The sequence below is a fragment of the Stegostoma tigrinum genome, chromosome 31 (genome assembly GCF_030684315.1).
Source record: "Stegostoma tigrinum isolate sSteTig4 chromosome 31, sSteTig4.hap1, whole genome shotgun sequence".
NCBI classification, from domain to species: domain Eukaryota; kingdom Metazoa; phylum Chordata; class Chondrichthyes; order Orectolobiformes; family Stegostomatidae; genus Stegostoma; species Stegostoma tigrinum.
Genome location: NC_081384.1, coordinates 11,557,096 through 11,577,352, shown reverse-complemented (window position 1 = coordinate 11,577,352; position 20,257 = coordinate 11,557,096). Strand labels below are relative to the sequence as shown.

The 20,257-nt window shown below is 37.3% G+C and overlaps 1 protein-coding gene across 3 annotated transcripts in view; it reads left to right on the top strand.

Annotated features, from left to right (window-relative positions):
• Positions 1–20,257, top strand: part of raraa (retinoic acid receptor, alpha a) — a 530,677-nt gene that overhangs the window by 105,537 nt on the left and 404,883 nt on the right. Inside the window, exon 3 of one of the 3 annotated variants that reach the window (XM_048560465.2) lies at positions 14,424–14,516. The exons of the other annotated variants lie outside the window; for them this stretch is intronic. The gene's annotated coding sequence lies outside the window, so the exon portion shown is untranslated. The remainder of the gene's footprint in view (positions 1–14,423; positions 14,517–20,257) is intronic. 3 annotated transcript variants of the gene reach the window in all.

The following is a 20,257-nucleotide window of genomic DNA, read 5'->3' as shown; positions in this document are numbered from 1 at the left end:
TTCTTAACAAAGTGAATAGCACCCATTTCCTCACATTTTATTCTACCAGCTACACTCTTGTCTACTCACTTAGTCTTTTTGTGTCCCACTCACAGCTTACCTTTCTCACCTAGGTTTGTTTTGTCAGCAAAGTTGCACACATGACCATTGGTCTGCTCGTTGAAGTCATTGATAAATGCTGCAACAGCTTTCTGTAACCTAAAAATTGCAGCCTGTTAGCCCAAAATGACCAGTTTATTCGTGCTTTCTGTTTTCTGTCAATTAATTAATTAATCAATCTATGATGTTTATAATACCTCCAATCCCATGAGCACTTCGGATTTTTTTTTATTGGTGTGTGCTCTAAACTGCTCTGTTTTTTTGACACTTGCTAAATGTGGATCATCCAGTATAAAGGGGCAACATGGTGGTTCAGGTGGGTAGCGCTGCTGCCTCACAGCACCAGGGACAGGTTCGATTCCAGTCTCAGGCGACTGTCTAAGTGGAGTTTGCGCATTCTCCCAGTGTCTGCGGGGTTTCCTCCCTGTGCTCCGATTTCCTCCCACAGTCCGAACATGTGCAGAGTAGGTGGATTGGCTTGCTAAATTGTCCAAAGTGCCCAGGGATATTTAGGTTAGGTGGGTTAGATAAGGGGAATGCAGGAGTAGGAGAATGGGTCTGGGTGGAATGCTCTTCGGTGGGCCGGCATAGATTTGTTGGGCCAAATGATCTGGTTCTGCACTGTAGGAATTCTATGATTCTGTGAAATGGGTATAATTCCAAGGAATTCTTCTATGGAATCATCTTCTGAATGCTTGTTAACCTCTTTACAGGAAAATGGTGAGTGATCTGGCAAAAATTAAACAGGTAAGCCAAATGGAAACTTATCTGATTATCGGGTAGGAATTCTGAATCATCTCGTGATATGTTCTCCTCTGTGCGAATCCTACTAAAAAGATGTAATATGCAAAGTAATGTTCTTCTTTATGTCTATTTTGTGCTAACTTTAGGTAACTGATGAAAATATGCTCTTAATTCTTCTAATTAATGAAAGTTGAAGTTTAAAACTGAAAGAATTGCGGATGCTGTTCTGAAGAAGGGTCACTGGACCCGATACGCTAATCCTGATTTCTGACCACAGATGCGGCCAGACCTGCTCAGCCTTTCCAGCAATTTCTGTTTTTATAGCTCAAGATTGTCAGGAATAGAATGGAGCTTGATGTAACCATCTCATTTGAAGTCAGTGGTTTTCAGACTGTTCCAAGGAAATGCTCTTAAGTTTTCAGAGGAGTGAATAACTTAATGTACATGTAGAATTTGGCAATGAAACTGATGTGATAGTGAAGCAGAATTCTGAAGAGTGTAGGGTAAGTATTTGGTCTGTTTACTGTTAAAGCACAAACAATAATTCAATTTAAAGATATTTTAAACAGCAGTGGTATCATAACCCTGGAGGAACTTAAACCAGAATTTGGTGAGTTTTTTTTTAGTTCTTTCCAATATCTGTGAAGCAAAACATCTGCGATTGAAATGGAGATTACAGAAGGCACAGAACAGGATCATGACCTTCATCGAGACACACTGGAATAAATCAGAATTTGTTTTGAACAGTTACCCAAATAGGCCCCACAGTTTAAATCTAAAGAGCAATGGAACTTTGCTATTCATCAATAGTTATGTTTATTTAATTGTTTCCTCTGAAATTTTCTTTCTCAAGTCTTTGTCGAGTGGCATGTTTTATGAATTTGTCACAGCACACTGTACATTTGTCCAGCAGTATAAATCACTTGAGTTGTTTTGCTTGGGATGGTGGGATTTTCATGCACTGGTTCATCTAAGGGGCTTGGATCGAATCCTGCTTGTTATGTAAGCAAGAAGGATATATCAACTAGAGGCTTTGTTCTAAAACAATATGTATACACAGTGTCTCAATATTTTCTTCAGCTATTTTAATTATTAATAAGTCAGTAATGTTGCATGGTAACAGGTTGGGTTAGGTGCTGTACTGACATAGTCCATAGACTTCGTCGACCTGTCTTCTTCCAAGATTCAAGCAACTTTTGACCTCAACTGACCCAGTTTGTCATGATCCACCCAACTTGAAAACCAGCAGGATTCAAAATCTGGCGTGGATTCAGTGCCAAATTTGTCTGCTTTGAAACATTATGCCAGTTGTAAAATCACATGAGAACAAGCCAGAGATAGTAAGAACTGCCAGCGCTGGAGTCAGAAATAACACATTGTGGAGCTGAAGGAATGCAGCAGGCCAGGCAGCATCAGAGGAGCAGGAGAGTTGATGTTTTGGGTCAGGACCCTTCTTCAGAAATGGGTTATCTCTGACCCCAGCATTGGCAGTTCTTACTGTCTCTGTTTGTGTTAGAATTTGTTTTGAACCTAAGCACATGCATGCTTTTCAAAGATTTGTATTAGTAATTAGTTGTACAGTTACAAAGTTTAACAGTGGACAGTAACTGACTTGTTTCATTTTTAATAGTACTTAAAGCTGCCTAATGTTTTCGATACCTACATATTAGTATATGATTCTGCATCATTGGCAAATAAACGGCTTAGATATAGATTACCATTTTTGAAATACATTTTCCTCTACTTCTTAATTGTATAAGAGGGAAAAATCCACCTTGTAGTTTCAAGTCATTGTTTAATTCTCATTAATGAACATAAAACTGAAATGGGACAGCAGTGAGTTGGTATGCCTTTTACATTTTGTTCTGTCAGAAACACTTGTTATCTTCTTGCAGCCATTAGAATGGGTGCTCAGGTACCACACCCTCTAGGTGTGAAACAGCAAACTTTCAATATCTGGTATGTATGGTGTGAACCATCACCTTTAACCACAGGAGTACAAAATGAAGCATCACGTATTTCTCTGTATTTCTAAATATGGAATTGTTAACTGAACCTACATAGTGTTGCTCATTTCTGTTAACTGCTTGTTTTAAAAAAATATCAGTGATTAATCTGTTGACACCGATGAAACTTGAAGTTTCTCTTCACACGTTAACAAAGCACCATGTAGCTACTTAATCCCTGAAGACTATGGTTGCAAAATGTAAAAGCTAAATAGAACAAATAGTTTATGGCACCTGAGTAATATATATAATTGTTACTGTGTAATATTTTTGTTTGGTGTTCAAAACATCCAACGTTGCTTAGTTATAATAAAGTGTTCAATAGATAAATTGCCGCAAAACATTCTGAAGATAAATTCCAATGACTGAAATCACTGTGCTTTTTGTAGGTATACAGTCATAGGAAAAGGTCCTTCAGTCCATTGAGCTTGCAGTGGTCGAAAACAATCACATAGTTATTCTATTTATCAGCACTTTGATCAAAGCCTCCTATGCCTTGGCTTCACATGTTTACATCTAAATACTTTTTAAATGTTATGAAGGCTACTGTCTTTACCACCCCTAAAGGCAGAAAGTTCCAAAATCTCATAACCGTTTGGATGAAAAACCTTTTCCTGACGTCTGCATTCAATACCCTAGCTGTGGCCTAGGCAACTTTTTATACAGTTTCAGCACAACATTCCTGCCCTTAAATGCTATAACTCAAGTAAAAAAAGGCACTGAGATAGTAGGAAGTGCTGATGCTAGAGAATCTGAGATAACAAGGTGTAGAGGTGGATGAACACAATAGGTGGAGCAGGAAAGCTGACATTTCGGGTCGAGATACTTCTTCAGAAATCAGAAAATGTTCAGAAAAATTTCTGAAGAAGAGTCTCGACCTGAAGCGTCAACATTCCTGCTCCTCTGCTGCTTGGCCTGCTGTGTTCATACAGCTCTACACCTTGTTATTGTAAAAGGCACTGATCCTATATGCCTTCTTAAGCTTCTTACCTACCTGCCTAAAAACTTTAATGGGCTGGTGGACATGCACAACAAGCTGCCTCTGATCCTCAGGTGCTTCCTAGGGTTCTGTCCTTCAACGTGTGTTTCCTTTCTTTGTAAAGTGGCAAACTCTACTTCTGCATCACTGGTATTGCTTAATAGACAACTGTGTGCGCCCTTGACATTAGTCAATTTGAATTTCTTGCTTGCATTTAAAAAAAGCCTGTCTAGTGTAATGATTTTACTCACGAAGAGAAATGGTCACTGATAATTCTGTACACATACCTAAGCAGTACTCTTAATGTGCCAGTGATTTGAATTTTAGCAGCACCGAATAATTTGGTGCTTGATCGTTCTTTTAGTTCATTCCACAAGCTTATTATCTTTCTGTTGCAATCGTTTCTCTTGCTGGGGCTGAATCTTGCTGGGATATCATTGCGCAGTTGTCTGCAGATCTCTTGTACCTATCTTTAATGAATATTCTGCATGTTTAAACTGAGTCCAGATCTGTTGCAAGATTGCATAACTGCAGGGGAGATTGCAGATGAGAGAATCCTCCCTTCATCTGAAATAAACAAATATTGCAGAGCTATCTCAGTGAAACAGAAATAATGTCTGTAAACTATTCCATCAAATTCCCATTTTACGCTTTCAGCACCCATAATTGAAGTGGTCCACTACTCGGGTATTCTTGTTCACAGTTTCGTACAGTAACTCCATCCAGTTAGTTTCCTGCAACCTGCCACCACTAGGAGAACCAGTGGCACAAGAACTGATACGTATTTTTTTTCAAAGAAAATCTGCAGTGGAATAGTTTGAGGAGGTGATGATATGACCAAAAACTATATAATGAGAGTTACTCCTGACTAATACTGAGCATACAACGTGTCAGAAATTTGTCTAATGATTGTTGCCACAAAGTACATGAACAATTGATTCTGCGCCTGTGCTTGAAGGCCCCTGTCAATTGTTTAATTTAGTTGTTGAGGCAGGAACTGCTGGATCTCAACAGGAAATGATCTCAGCAGAAAGTTCTTTCCCCTCTTGCCTGAATGTTACTAGTGCTGCCTGTGGATAAGATCATAAGACATAGGAGTGGAAGTAAGGCCATTCGGCCCATCAAGCCCACTCCGCCATTTAAATCATGGCTGATGGACATTTCAACACCACTTCCCTGCACTCTCCCCGTAGCCCTTGATTCCTTGTGAGATCAAGAATTTGTCGATCTCTGCCTTGAAGGCATCCAGCCTTAAGGATAAGGAATGACTACCTTCTGCCAAGTTATTAAATTCTCAGCCCTGCTTGTGTGAACTCAGGGTAAGTTTGTGCATCCATCGGAGAATGTTTATATATAAAAACAAAACTGCTAAATATTTTTCAAAATTATTATTTGGCTGATTTTGGATGAAAAACAGCCCAAAACTAAAGATCTCTTTTTCAAGTAATCAGTGTCACAATAAACACATTTCACTGAGCTTGCTGTATCAATGACAGCGTTTCCCATTGTCCTCAGAGTGGCTCATCCACTGAGGAAGTTTTAGGGATGTTTATGTGAATAAATGGAGTAATGTATGCGGTTTGGTGTTGGGGTTGTCTTGCCTTAATGTAGACACTGATATTGCTGTTGAAAAATGTGCAATTATCATTGTAATCTGTTTCCTAGGGGATTTTGTTATGCAGTTTCCAATGATACATTACAGTATTACCTGAAGTAATTAATCACTTGTTGGGAATATAATCTTGTTTCTCCTGAACAATTAAGCTTGTCATAGAGCATTGGTCCTTTTGTAACAGAATTAAGGAACCATTTAAGGCCTGCAGAAATACTGTGGTTCAAGAGAACCTCAGCCATGGGTATCAAATGGCAAGCTAATAAAACTAGCATGCAGCTGGGTTAGGCAGATCAGAAAGTCTGAGCTTTTACTGTCCATGTTCCAGGTTAACTATTCAAAGCATACATCAGGAGGCCTGGGTTCAATTCCCACCTGCTCCAGATGTGTATCATAACATCTGAACAGATTGGCTAGAAGTATCTACATTAAAATTGGTTTTAAGATCTCAAGATCTAGAGGCAGAAAAATTGGCTGGGCATGCATACCAGCTGTAAATTGTGCACTTCTCGACATTGAGTTTGAATATGATTAAATTGGACTCAGCTATGATGCAGTCACTAGTTGAATACTTGTTCTGTGTTGCTGAATACCTGCAAGCAGTCAGTTGTCAATTGCAGATTGGAAGAATGGGTTTTTGGGCAAGATAAACAATTGGTAACCTCCATATGTAAAAAGATATTGTTTTGACTCAGTAGTCACCTAGGATATTTCTATTTTGGAAGTACACTGTGACCTAACCTATCTTGGAAGAATCAAACATGATTGTACTATGATTTGTAAGATCCCTTCCCTGATGGGAATAATTTGAGCAGAACTTTGTGCTCATAGTTTTAGCCAAGACCCTCTTAGTTTGTTCATTTCTATGAATAAACTAAATTGAATTTGTATATAGAATCATAGAAAGCAAGCTGTTCAGCCTTTTGAGTCTACACTGACCATCTGGAGAGCATCCCACTCACTCTCAACCCCCTCCTCTGTCCTGGCGACTCTGTGTTTTCCCCATGGCTAATCTGTCTAGCTGACACACTCCTGGACATTATAGGCAATTTAGCTGGGTCAGTCTATGTAACCTGTACACCTTTGGACTGTGGTAGGAAACTGGAGCACCTGGAGGAAGTCCATGCAGACACAAGGACAATGTACAGACTCCACATGGACAGTTGTGTGAGGGTGGTATTGAACCTGGGTACCTGGTGCTGTGAGGCACCAGCACTAACTGCTGAGCTGCCTGTAATATGGTATTTCAAGATTTCAAAGAGCTAACATAGACATAGTGGGCTGACATGTCTCCCTGAGCATTTTCTGTTTTGTCATGCTAGGGAACCTCTCAATATTTGCATCACTTTTTGATGGTTCATCTACAATGAATAAGCCTAAATGTGCAATAGTTTAAGATTTTTAATTGAGTAAAAGAGCAGGAACAATGAAGGAAACCAACATACTTTCTTCACCAGCATTTTTACTTCTGATAATTTGAATGCTGAAAACAAGATTTATAACATATTGTTGAAGTCATAAGTTACATATTCATAATAGCTTCATTAAACTGAACTATATGGTTGTTTTTCATGCCTCTGACTGCTTTTGTTAATCTCTTAACCTCTTTGAAAAGCTTAACTTTGGGGTTGACCATTTTCACAAAACTGTTGCTCTGCTGTCTGGCAATAGATGAGGTTTACCTATAATTTTTATATGATTACAGACTGCATATGTGCAGTAAGATTTTCCTTTGTACGTGAGTAGGATTGTCTCATTGCCAGAAATTGTAGCATGCTTTTCTTCAGACTACATAACACATCTAATGAAAACCCCCATTGAAAAGTGACTCCAGATCAGAAATATTTTTGTGAAAATTGTTTGCAAATATCATTGAGAGAAGAACTGGCTGAGAGTGTACAGTGAGAATGATAAATGCTGGAGCTGCCCTTTCTTGTTTTTGCTGGAAAGTCAAAAACTTTATTACATAAAGATTAATTTATTTGCCTGAATCGAGTATGTATCTCCTGAAGCTACAACTGCAATTGAGTTTACTTTCTTTAAATAATTTCAAAACCAAGCTAGTCTGAACTTTCCTGAGTGCAAAGTTTTTCATTTCAGGGAGTGTAGCTGATGCAAACAAATGAAAACTGCAATATTTGATTAAATTAAAATTTTGAAAATTACTGCTACTTACAGATGTAGCCAAAAGGTGCAGACAAAATAAATTATTTTCTCTTTTTGGCATAACGTTTGTGCATTTATATCACTGGATTTGTGTACTTTGCTGTCAATTTCATACAGCACAACTTTATTACAATGAAACATTAATCATGGTTGACTCACCATGAACGTTGCTTAGAAAGATCTACCAGGCAAAACATGACAGTTTTTTGTAGTAAGTATACCATGTTTAAAACTGTCTTACATTATACATGAGTGTCATGCTGTTTCTGATCTGTGCACCCTTTGGATACCTACTGAGAGCACCAGATAGATGAAGCTTCCATAGTATCAGTAAATAGTAACCCTTCATAACCAATTTGGTACATGTATACAAAAGTGCACAATTAACATCTTACAAGTGTTTTTTCTGGTGGCTTGTTTTGCTGTTTTCTCCAATCTCATGTAAGAAATTTACAAGCAACTGCTAATCTTTACAATTTCCTCAGCAGTAGCAATTGCATTCTATGTACAACACAGAATTAAACCATTTGACCCAATTGGTAATATTGGTGTTGATGTTCTGCATGAGCCTCTTCATATCCCCTCCTCATTTAACCATAACAATAGAACCTCTTGTCTTTTCTCAGTCATGTCTTGTCTAGATTACCGTTAAATGCATCCAAATCATTTGCCTCAACACCATTTGCATTCTAATCACATTCTGGGGAAAAGAAATTTCTCCTGAATTCCCTCTTTGAGGTTCTTGTCAATATCTTGTATTTATAGCTCTGATAATTTTCAGCAACAAAATTCATCTCTCTGGTGAGCCTTTAAAGGAATTCCTGCCCTCATCACCTTTGACTTTCTTTCCTCCTTAAAAGAACACATTTCTCATGCTGACATTGGAGTGAAGCTTGGGATTTTTTTCTACGTGCTACAACTGTTTCTTTTAATCATTTCTGTGTTCTAGTGTATTCAAACATTAGGGTGTCACTTCCCTGTGAGATCTTGATGATGTTCAAATCCCTTGTCAATTAAATTGCCCCTCTAATTGAGACAGTGTTTTGTTTGTAGGGGATATTTGTGTCTCTGTCTCTGGAAACCTCATATTCCTTGGAGAGAAATTAACTTCTCACTCCTGGGGCAGGGCACTGCCAGCTCTGGTTGGAGACATTACTGTAGGATATGTCCTGGTCATGTGACATCTCCACAGGAATTTCACAAATAGGGTCATTGGAGCAAAGTGTAATTCTGACTAAAAAGAAAAGAACTTGCTCTTATGTTGTGCATTAACACATTCCGAGAATAACCATCACAATTGATTAGCGTGTACCTTTTTTCACAAATGAGAATATCACTCCACTTCAGCAGCAGAATAATGTTCTTAAATAGTATAATGTTCCTTAAGTTATGAAATAATTTCTCCCATGTTATTATGAGAAATCCCATGGGGGATTTTTGAGTTAATATAAAAGTGACTTAAAAATCTTGCAACACAGGAACTTAAACTTGTGATTGTTGTTCTGTAACGTCAGCCTGTTAAGTGCTAAGTTACCATACCACTGTGAAACTAAATACCAAACAATTAACATAGTGAAAATTCAGAAGAAGTTTAATCCTAATTATGATTGAGTGAATGAGAGCAGTTTACCTTATCTTTCTCCCTTTTAATCAGTCTAATTTTCCTATCCATTTAACTCCCACCTTTCTGAGGCCACAAGGTCTTTTGGCCTCCATGCCACTGTAACCAATGCACACTTAGTTAGATTGCTGATTGATAGAAATTCCAATTGAGTGAATTGCATTCATTCCATCCATTTGAATGAGGCAGTCTTTTATAGATATGCTCTCAACATATTCAGAGAAAATGCCCCTCTGAATGAGCAAAATATCTTGCTTCAGCATTTGTCAGTTTTGCTTTAAATTTTGCAGAGTAAAATGTTCTTTCATCTCAGCCAGAGTTTATCCTGTACAGTGATCCACTTGTATGCAAGAAAATGTATTATGTTTAAAGTAACTTCATGATAGTCCATCTTAATAAGTTGATAGTCCATCTTATAGGTTGCTGTAAACACCGCAGATTTCTTTTGTGGTGCCGAATGCTCTTTGCAGGCCATAAGACCAATCTTAATTTGCTGCCATCTCCCACATCGTAAGGTAATTACTGATCAGGAAAGCCTTTTAGACAATCTCAGTTTATCATCCAAAAGGATCCTAAAATCATTAATATATTGCATCAGAGTTTTAAAAAATAATTCCAGTGTTTGAACTTTTACTATTTTGTTCAGAAGTCAATTCCTCACATTGATCACTCTTTCTATATGCAGAATTTTCTCACACAAACCTGTGTACAACACTCATGATTTAACTTAAAGTAATATTCTACTTTTATTAATACTGTTCCCTTAATGATCTAATATACCTCTCTTCCACTAACAGGTTGGGCTCAGATATGAGATACAGTCTGTTATTTCAATCTACTCCAAGCTGCTGTGCTCTGACTAAGTTACCATCATCCTTTCCCACCATCCCCCACACTTATTTCCATCTCCTCTTCCATGTAAGTATGCTGTTTGACTGAATCATTCACAATTCCGAATGAAAATACCCTGAGAGAAGTTTAGTTAAAAGTGTGCACCTTATCTTTCAGTTGGAAATACAGCATGATGATGGATGAAGTCCAGTGAAATTACTGTTTTTCTTAATTCTGTTAATGAGAAAGCCTGTCAGCAGTGATTTATTTGATGCTGGCTGTAAACTGTGCCTCGTTTGATCCTATTATCTGTGCTCTCAAACCATCTCTTTGCCTTGCAGCTTACATTGTCCAAGAAGGCCACTTGATATATGGCTTTTTTTTGGTGGGGAGAATGTTGTTTCATAATTAGTGGAACGGGTTGCTGGGATGGACTGGTTATAGGGCGCAGTATTTTTGTTTTGTCCTGTTATCTTTGGTTAGGCATTGCCAGAGATCGGGATCTGACGGTCCCTTTTTTATGAGACCTATCAGTAACTGTATAGGTAGATCTCATTCCCAGCTTTTAAATTAAGAATAATGGCCCATTAATCAGTGCTGCTCCCATTGTCTGGTCAATGCGGTGTGGAAGATTTACACAGCCTTGGTCAGAGGCTGCAGACATTGACATTTTTCTCCTTGGGTGCTCCAAGCTGGTCATTTAGAAAAGACTTGAAGCTGCTGAAAAGCTCATCTTTGTCCCTTTAGTGAAATACTGTCATCTAAAGGAAGCAATTACTACATGTTGTTTGATAAAGTGCCTTTGTAACTTGTCACAACTGGCTTCAGAATGTGCAAATATGTGGTTGAAGCACTTCTGATATATGTGGTTAGAGAGTTATTTTTAGTGGAGAAAGTAAAAATTGGGATTGTTCTTTCAAAGTATAAATGAGATATGCCTTATTGAAATCAGATTGTAACATGCCTTTCCAATACTATTGCTGTTATTGCATAGATAGTAATTCATTGCCACAGTCTTGAGTATCAGCTATAAATGATTGCTTTAGGCTGTCTGATTCATAATACGCAATTTATGTAGCAGGCTAGCTTTGATGTGGCCTCCAGTACAAATTGTCTCTTAGTGCTCCGAAATTGCTCTATTTATAAGTTGTGATTGTGCATTCACAGTTGTTTAAAATTACAGTTGCAGTTTAAAAACAATGGTGCATATGCAGCTAGTTGCAAAATGAAACTGCAGCTTTAGGTTTCTGGTTGTAAATCTTTGCTAATGTTAGGTGTAGGCTCACATTGAACAGTAATGTGAAGACTGCACTGCTGGCCTGAATGGTTGGACTGAGGCCAGTGACAGTAATGCCCTCAGAGGGACAATTTAATGCCATTTATTTGTCAAAAAGACTGGCTTCAGAGGTGGGGAGTGAAACCATCTTGTATGGTAGTAATCTTTAGATGTATAGAGGAATGCAGGCTGCCTTGTTTGCTCAATGGAAGAGCATCAAAGAAGACAACACAATAAAATTCAAGTATAAGAAATTATGCACAAAGTGTTAAGAAAGACATATTCTACAGCCTCATGGCATGCATATGTGCTTACAATTTATAAAAGTCCTTTTTTAAGTGATACCACCGATGCAGTGTAAGAAGTGAGGCAGCCAATTTGTGTGCAGCAAGCTTCCAAGATTGGCAATGAGACTATCATATTAGTCATGAGAAGGTTATGATCTAGTTAGGAGAGCAAGTTGTTGAAACTATAGTATTAGATCAGTTGTGATGACTAAGACTAACCTTGATATGTGGAGGGCATCAGCATAGGCAACAGGTCAGGATCATGAACCATAAAGAATTAGTTGCTAATTTTGATTGAGCAACATTTTCTAGGACGCTGAGGAAAGTTCCCAGGCTGTTCTTCATAAAGGTGGCACGGAATCTTTTCTGTCCCTGTTTCTGTTATTTTATTTATAAACATTTGACTCACAAGGTGACTCTGAGTTTTCAAGTGCTTTACAAGAACAAGAGTTTGTTTCACTAAATTAGAAAATGCAACAGTGAGCATTTTGCACCTTTATTTAACAAATGATCCTGTCAACAGTCAAGGATCACAGACTTCATCTGCAGGGTGTGCAGTTTTGGAAGGCTTGATGATCATCAGCATTGTTGATTTTTTTTATGACAGAACATTGATATTTAAAGCTTGTATGAAAGCAAAGTAAAATGACATTATGTCCATAGGACATGTTCTCATGTGTAATTTGATCTTATTAAATAGTGGAGCAGCTTTGAGGGCTGAATGACCTATTCGTAATGTCTTATTTCCCTTTCTGTTGCTCTCTTTACTGAGTGGAACTCATCCATGAGAAGCCAACCTGTTATTCTCCACTTTTGAAAAGTTGTCACTTGTGTAATATGTCATTGTTGAGGCCAGTAGTTTATTATATGAGGAAATTGTGGACAAAGTCACCATCTCCTGTGGCGTGCTAGATGGCTGCATCATTGCACTATCATGCTCTTGACTGATATACAATTTGTGCTATGGAAAAGAAAGTTTAAGTCTGATGAGTTTCATTGTGTGTATGTATTGTATTTTATGAAAGTTGATTCGGGAACATTGATTAAGAAAATAATCTGCTGTATTAACAGTAGGACTAAAAGTCTTACAACTTTGTGCCAGTTTCCCTTTGAATTATTTTTTTAAATGCTCTGTATGAGAGCAAGTTGATGAAACGTCAATATTAGGTTGGTTGCGAGGAGCAAGAATAGCCTTGATGTATGTGATGGGAATAGGCGTAGCACAATAGGCCAGGATAAAGTCTGTAAAAAAAAACCTACAGTGAATGTGAAAGCAAAGCATGAGACTGGTTTGTTCCCCATTTGAGGAATTACGAATGTGTTCATTACAGTGACATGCTTTAAGCCAGGTTATTTTCCGTGAAGGTAGCAATGGTGTCAGGATGCCAGTAAGTTGACAAAAATTTCCATTGTTCTTTACATGAGAACAACAGCAACTTCTATTTATTCAGCATCTTTATGTGGAAGAACAATGTAAGGTACATCATAAGGGAATAACCTGAAATTAAGTAGATGTCAATCCAAAAATAAGGTGTTAGGAGGTGACCAAAAGAGGTAAGTTTTAAGGAGTATCTTAAAAGGGAAGAAATGGATGTAAAGACAAGGTGGCTGGGGTGGTAATTCTAATATATTCAGCTACTGTTCAGCTAAAGGCACAACAACTAATAATAGAAAATCTCCAGCTTTATCATAGACAGAAATACCTCTTGGATTTTGTGCTGTATATGCCACTGCCACAGGGACTAAATGAGCTGATTTTTAAAAATGCTTTCGCTGGACCAGCAGACAGGAAACAAACAGAAATGGTGTTTTTTTCCAAAAGTGAGAAAATATAGTGGTCATTATTTCATAATTCATTTGAGGTTTATGATAACTGAAATATTGACTTCAAATACTTGTGCTGTTCAACTACCATAAAGAGATAAATAACATTACCAGAATTGCCAGTATTAAATGGTGAAGTATATTGTTTATTCCAAGCTTTCAAGTGAGGCAAACATTTTATATTTTTTAAAAATGCATTAAGTTCAACGTAACCACTAAGCATTTCAAATAAGATTTCTATTTCGTTCACCATCTTCGGTTGTATCTAGTTGTGATTATTTGGGCACAGTTCTGTTTGATAAAGTGTGCTGTGAGAAAGAAATGTTCATCAAGCATGTCATATTTAAGTTAAAATTGCACTACTTTTATTTACCTGTCAAATCTTTAATGCAGTGCACCTCTAAAATATTTTAGGATGTTTTGGATGCAGAGCCTACAAATAAGTGCAATGATGGCGGCTTCTCATTTCAATGGTATCAGTTCCAACAGATGTACACCGAAGCTTGAGGAAATACTGGAAATGGAGAAATCTGATGCAAAGGAAGCGTACTTCCTTAGTGTTTTTACAACTTAGCCATTCAGGCCAAACTAGACTTCATTTTTTTGCCATAAAATTGCTAGTCTTAGCTAGGACGGAAATGTAGTCCTTAAAGTTGCCTCACTGTCTTTGATTAGAGGAAATTCAACTTGGGTTCCTGCTCCTGATCATGATCCATGGGCTTTTGCTGGAAGTGGATATGTAGATGTTGGGCTGGACTATGATTCCCCTCGTTGTGTATTACCTGCCAATATTCAACATATGAATAGAGTCTCAAATAAAGAAAAATACTGCCGATGTTGGAAATCTGAAGGCAAAACAGCAAATGCTGGAGAAATGTCACACTGGACTAGGAAAGTTAACTGGCTTTCTCTACATATGCTGTCAGACCTGCTGAGTTTCCCCAGCATTCACTGTTTGTTTGTTATATCTCCTGTTAGGTCCTCTTGGAAGAATTACCAGAGACTGTTGCATTTCTGATCCTTTGCTTCAGTTTACTTTGTTCGGCTGCCATATATGGACTGCTCTGACTGGTGAGTGTTTAGCTGTCTTGTACGTGAAGATATCCTTAATGGTACAAATCTGCATGGATGTTAGGAGCATACCTAAAACAACAATGCAGAACTTTTATTCAGAATTGCTTTGAATACTAGTTCTAACCTCTGTCTCAAGAGAATCTTTCTTGCCTGTAATAAAATAAACATATTGGGCTTTAATTACCAAAGTGCATGAATCAAAAATTAATAAAGCAAATAAATTGTAGAAATATAACGTGTATATTGTAATAGATGTAATGCCAAGCTGAATTTTTGAAGCAAAGGAATAATGAATAGCTTCTAATCTCTGTATTGAACTGTGTAGTTTACAATTGATGATAACCAAGTGTGGAGCTGGATGAACACAGCAGGCCAAGCAGCGTCTTGGGAGCACAAAAGCTGACGTTTCGGGTCTAGACCCTTCATCAGAGAGCTGAGATGCTGCTTGGCCTGCTGTGTTCATCCAGCTCCACACTTTGTTATCTTGGATTCTCCAGCATCTGCAGTTCTCATTATCACTCAGTTTACAATTGACATTAGTTTACATAATTATGTTTTTTCGTTACATTCTTGTGAACTGAGTGAACTAACCGGCCTAACATGTCCACAGCGAAAACTAAAGACAAAGGGTTAGGCATTTTGCATCTGCAGTTTCCCACCTGTGATGTTCTCTCCCTTAACAACAAAGGCTGGAAAGTGGTTGGCTTCCATGTGCAGAGGCAATACTCCTAGCACCAGCTTTCTTTATTTGTAGAATGGAGTTGAATATGACTGAAATAGTTGCTTGTGCTTGATATATTTGAATAACTCGCACTTAAATTCAAAAGTAGCTTCTGGTCATTACAAACATTTTTGTTTTTTATTTTGAATTGTGTGTAGTTCAATTGCACCGCTGGGGTCTTTGCCAAAGCTGTTTGGTCAGAACAGTGCATTTTTGTAGGCTGCAATAATTTGGAATGCATTGGGTTTTGGTTTCTTTTCGTATAGCAGCTCAATTGCAGGAGCTATTGTCAAACAATAAGTGGTGAAAAATGTTTTAGCCACTGAATAGTTGCTGACATTTGTACAGCTGTAAAGTGAGAAAGTAACATTTTTAAAAGGAAACATATTTTAAAACAGCATAAACCATTATTTGTGGATAAAGATTACAAATCTGTTAAATTTATTTGTACCAACGCACTTGCTTATTAAGTTAAAATGAGGGAGGACTGTATTGGTTTTAAAGGAAAGAAGGGCAACAAAATGTAACAACTTCTTGTGGTTCCAATTCTGTGTTAAGACAATGCATTTATCTATTAGAGGTGGAGATTGTTTTCTTCATCTGTCCTTTAATGAGATTGTCATCTCATCTCAGCTTCATTTTTTAAAATCCATTCCAGCCCATTCAGTCAAAAATCAAAACATACCAACAATTCCCCCTCCACTTTCTTCATTATGAATTGGGCTCATTAAAGTGAAGGTGGACGTTATTAGTGGGAAATGGAACATTTTTAATTTGTCAAGGTCAATTATTTTGAATTAGTTATTGGTCTGACTACTGATAAAATTTTCAAATCCTTAAATCCTCCATCTCGACAGACAGCACACCTCTCAATATAATACTTGCGATGTGGAAGTGCCAGTGTTGAACAGGAGTGAAGCCTGATAAAGGGACTGTGCTCCAAAAGCTTGTAATTTCACATAAACCTGTTGGACTGTACCCTGGTGTCGTGTGACTTCTGACTCTATAATACTTGTGACACCAGACATCCTGTTGTCCTGCTGAAAAAATTGCAAAATATTGCTGAAATAGTGAGGCACCTAAGCAGATTTCAGTTGATTGACATTGTTTAAACTAATTTCGTGCAAAATCCCTATATCTAAGTTTGTCCCAAGCCCAAGGGTTGACAGACCAAAGTCTAACCCATTACTCTGCCCCGACCTTCAAACATACTGTAGTTTTAATTGTGTTCAGGCTTGTCTAGACACATAGTTTGCTATGGCCTTATGATCTTCAGCTGTGTATAACATTTGACTGTTTTCAACTTGTGCTAATGACCTGGCATTCAATTCTATCTGGCTAGCCTTGCACAGTAGGGGCCCATAAGATTATTAGCACTGATTAGCCTACATTGCAGTACAAAGCATTACAGTGCTTGACTAGCCTTACAACCTTGAATTAATTTTGTGTCCTGGATCTTTTCCTTTTTTTATTCTGTGTAGCCAATATTCATACATTTATTTATTTATTTGAGGACACAACTAGAGTTAGATTTTTATGCTGTGTTTATAGATTTTGAAGTTTTCACAATTCATAAATCCATTGGCAACTTGACACAGAATCATGTGGATTTAAAGTAAAATCAAAGTTGTTCAGATTTATTCCTGAAAATGTATTAGTATGGTGTCTTATGAAGTAGTGTAAAGAGTAAAATATCTTGGGAGAAAAGTGGTTGTAAGTCACACGCTAATCCCTTATTAGTTGACTGGAACTAAAACAGCATCAGGAATGCTACAAAACAACCGAAAGAACTGAGATGCTGGGAATCAGAAACAAGAACACAAATTTCTGGAAAATGTGGCAGGTCCAGCAGTGTCTCTGGAGAGAAAGCAGAGTTAACATTTCTGGTTCAGTGACCCTCATGCTTCACTGGATCCAAGAAGTCATCTGGCCCAAGGAAGTATAGCAGGTAGAATACCTCTTTTGAGCTAATTTTCCTCTCGTCACAACAAGTAATCAGAACTACATATTATCAGACCTAGAAGTTGAATTTAGATTTTAAAAAAGTGAGGAATAGACTTTGCATGTGGTCAAATCAAAATTACATCTGCAGATTTGAGGAAGACAGGCAATCAGAAAAATAACTAAATGCCTATATGTGTGAAATACGGGGAAAAATAGCACTTTTTTTATATATGTGGATGCTTTAAACCAATAAAGTGCAGTACAGAAGAGGAATTCCAGTTCATGGGGCCTCAATTAAATAACAAAAAGTGAAGTTTTTAAATTAAGTACACAAATCTATGAAAATACAACAACCGGGATCATCTAATTGTGAGGAGAAAAATAGAGCAGTTCAGCAAAACATTATATATAATACAGGAACACAACCAAATGGATCTTTGATAAACAGAAAGGGCTAAAGTCAAGGGAGTTGTGTGGCTTAATCAAAGAAAAATGGGAATTAGAGTGATATTATAAAAATTGTTAGTGTTTTAATGACATTGAGTAGAATGGGAAATGTACTTTGGAAACTGGAGCACTTACTATGCTGGAAAATCATCAAAATAAAAACACGAAATACATTACCAGAAGCCTGGCTTCAAACTCTGCAAGTATGGAAAAGCAATATATTCATATATTTCATTATCTGAAAGACAACAGACAATGCTATAAAATGAACTATATCAACAAGAAGGGTGTACAACATGACATATGTTTAGAGCTCACATATTGTCTTATTGTTGAATTTGTGGAATTGTATTGTGGATAGAAAGCTGAGTGGACAATTTGTATTCAAATTAGATACATGAAGTATACAAAATTATTAATCTAGGAGATTTTAATCCCATTTACTGGTTGGGACAGAGAGATAATAAACAGAGAAATAGAATGGAATCTCTGAAGCAGATTTCCTTCTGAATGCAGTATATTTGTTTATCTGTAAAGTTAGAGGTGTTGCCAGATCCAGTTCTGAAGAGTACAGTCGATTGTGTGGAATTTACTTGGGTGACAACCTTAGAACGAGTGGGAACAGTTTGATCTTATCTGCTGTCTCATTAGATAGGAAAATGTGTATAAACTTGAAGAGGCTGTTTATTTACCTTAGAAAAACTTTAGCCTGATTCTCAGTTTTCTCATGATGCATAAAATATAAAATTGAAGAGCCAATGATGAGACTATAAATGAACCTGGTAAAGACTGTAGCTAGAATACTGCTTGCAGTATTGGATAGAAAGTTAAATGAAGGGTTTAGAGAAGAGAAAATGTGTATTGACCAAGATCCTTTAGGGTTTGAGGAAATATTATTAAGAAGTAAGATTTAAAAAAAATTGCTTGTTTAGAGCAGTGCAAATTAAGAGGCAGTCTTGAGAAAAGTGCTAGTTATGAGGATGTGACTATGTAGTCACACGTTCTGCCTTGGGTCTTTATGTGATTCAGCAGGCTGATTATTGGCCTGCACAAGGTGCAGGATGTACCTCAAGGTACTGGGATATTGTGGGGATTTGCCTTCATTTCTTTCCTTCTCTGCTACTGTGTCGCCTCAATATTAAGGCATTGGGATGCAAAGCATGACCGAGCTTGATTGGCCCATTGTTGTCATCAAGAGCATTTTGAAAATCCTCCTAGTTATTAAGATAAACATCTGGCACTGTACCATTTGAAGTGTGTGCTTTGAGCTTCCTGAAAAGTTGGCCATTTGAGAATTGAGAGAACAATTATGAAAGATGGGCCAGGGTAAATGGCCACAAGTTGATTCCAGTGGCTGAGCTAGATCCAGAATGAAGGTATGTGAATAGAAGACTCCATTTAGGAGATTTAGAACGCACTAATGTTAAGATGCCATGACATTCCCTTTCATGTTAATGTATCAGGCAGAAACTGTCAGTTGTCTGGATTAAAATAGATAGTTGAGTGATGTAGAATGAGAGGCAAGGATATGGGAACAGAATGATGAATATGAATAGAATTAATCATTTATGTAGAAAGTAAATGCTGACAAGAACTGTTTGGGCTTACTGTCCTGTTTCATACTTGTAAGTTTAAAATATAACCTGTATTCAAATCCCTTAATTTTAAGCATATAATCCCAACGTGAAATTTGCATTTAACATTTTAAATGCTGCAGGTTTGAAGATCAGTACCACTAATGTAAATAAAGACAGAGAGCAAAAACTTCTTTACGTTTTGTACTCGGATGCATTCTGGCAAGATACAGTCCACTAATGGCTGAGTTACTGTTGTAATCTTCTTTGCTGTGTGATGAAGTGGAAGTACTCAAGTAGATTACTTGAAAGTCTGAAATTTCCTGGTGAAAATTCTGGAAATAAAAATAGTGCTGCAGAAATGAATCACTTGTTCTGGTAAGTGAAATTTTTGATGTCAGATTTACTAGCCAGTACTAAACAAAGCCAGATGTTTTTTGTTGATATAGTATTATTTTGCTGATATCATGGAAGAATTGTTCCTTTAATACAAAACTGCCAGCAGTGATGGTCATAAAACAAGCTAAATCCTTGAGAACTGCAATAAAAACTCTGCTTTTTTAAAAAATATATGTGCAGAGTCAGGAGTTCACTCAGAATGTTAGCCAGTATAGTGCTGCATAAAGGATTGTTTCCATCTGTTTATTTTGACCTTCTGGCATATTTATATTTACATTATAATATGTGTGTATTTATTTTCTTTATGTTGAAGTAAACCAAAACATTCTGGACCAGTGGACAATAGCGAAATAATATATTTATATTTAGAGGCTCTAAGAAGGGAATATTGGACAGGAGACAAGAAAGATTGCAGTGTGAAAAACATGAAGAAAGAGAGATTTTTCCAAATGAAGGAACAGAAGCAGCAAATGTTCTGACAGACTGTTGATGAAATTAGCTAATTTTGTACGCCACTCACAATTCCCAACATAGCCAAATCCACAAGGGGGCCTCCAACTACATCCACCAACAAGTTAATAAAATGTGAGGCTGGATGAACACAGCAGGCCCAGCAGCATCTCAGGAGCACAAAAGCTGACATTTCGGGCCTA